Consider the following 1,797-nt stretch of genomic DNA (forward strand, 5'->3'; position numbering starts at 1 on the left):
TCCTTATGCCCCTCAAAAGCATAAACTGCCACTCTTTTTAATTCTTCGAGATCCATATGAGACCAGTTTGGACAACTGTCATAAAATAATTCTTAACTATCTTGCAACTACTTGCAACAACTTGCAACAGGGAGAAGAGGAGTGAGGATATACTAGGTGAGGGCAGAGCTGGGGAGGAGAGGAGGAGATGTCGTAGGATGGGTGTGGTCAGTCAGGGGAAGGAGGGAGGGTAGGGAAAAGGATGGCCAAGAGAATAAGGACAGGGATAGTTTGGGTAGGGATAGGGAAGATGGGTTGGGACTGGGTAGCGAGGAAACTGGGGTAAGGGTAGTAGGATTGAGAGTCATATGGTAAGTGAGGGTAGAGGTATTGTGGGAGGAAAGGAGATGGGAGGAGTGGGGGATAAGCAACGTCTGACAGAGAGGGGTACTGAAGGTTCAAGTTTCGATTTGGGTCAGTAGGAGGAGAAACTTTCTCACAGTCCAGGTGGGATGGTAAAGTGTGCTTCGTGTTAGATCTAATTAAGGGTTCAGGAGGAGGAACTGAAGGAGTTATGCCAGAGTGGTCGGGTTCAAAAAGAAAGAATTATTTTCACATTGGAGGTCATGGTTAATTTATCAACATGATATGTCCACAAGAGCCAGAATTTATAATCTGTGAAGTCTTTATAGTCTTTGAAATCTTTGTTTTTAATGGTTAACTTTAAATCTTTTAAAATCTTGAAGTCAAAGGAACCATACTTTGGCCAGGTATAGGACTTGTCCATCCAGGCTTTGCAGTTTTTTAGCTTCCTTTCTTGTCATCCAAACCTCCTTAGGAAGATTAGGATCACCCCAAGAATTTAAAAGTTTATGCAGGGGTGAATCTGGAGGAATTTTTCCTGATTTCCCTTGATTTGTTGCAGTATTTCCCATAGTGTCTAGCCTGTTTGTCTTAATATGCTTATTTAAGCTAGTCAGAGTATTGCTGACTGGTCAATTACCCAATGAAAGGTTCCTAAAGCATAAAAAATGGAGACAAATTTCTTCAATTTTATAGTGGAAGGCAATGAGAGGCTAATGTAAGGCACTAAGTAATTGTTGCATGGCAATAGTACCAATAATGAATATATTTATTATAACTTTTGTTAATAATAATTAACAATCATAAACAAGTATATATTATTAATCACAAATAATTTTAGTGAATAATAATAGTCAATAATTATTGTTATGATAATATTGTGTTCCAAAATTCTTATTTTTAATATTGCATTGAATTAATTTGGTTTCATTTTTGGTTTGTTCAATTTTATAAATTTCCTTTTAATTTAATTCAGTATTTTTAATATTTAATTATTAATAGTTCTTTTATTTAGATGTATTCAATTTAATGTTATTATTTTAGATTATTATGATTAGTAGTAGTATTTTAAATTGCCTGCAGCTTTACTTCTCGCCTGTGGGTGGCACTATAACTTTGTGTAGAGAGTAGGACAAGAATTAGGGAGATAGATAAAAAGAAGGAAAAAATGGAGTGGTTGTAGATAAGCCCTGGGGTCATGGTCAGTCTTTAAGGAATGTCTGAAGGAGGGAGAAAAAACTTCCTTGTAAAAGTTCTGTCCTGTACCCTCCCCCCAGTGGCCACGTGTTTTCAAGGTTGGCAGTACTAGGCTTTAGGGGAGCTCCTAAATGCCAGTGGCTCACCCAACCATTGTCTGAGGCCAGATTTTGAACCCAGGATCTCCCATCTCTAGGTCTGGCTCTCAATCCAACCATTTTCTGAGGACAGACCTTGAACTCAGGACCTCCCATCTCT

This window comes from Gracilinanus agilis, chromosome 1, assembly GCF_016433145.1.
Source record: "Gracilinanus agilis isolate LMUSP501 chromosome 1, AgileGrace, whole genome shotgun sequence".
Lineage (NCBI taxonomy): Eukaryota > Metazoa > Chordata > Mammalia > Didelphimorphia > Didelphidae > Gracilinanus > Gracilinanus agilis.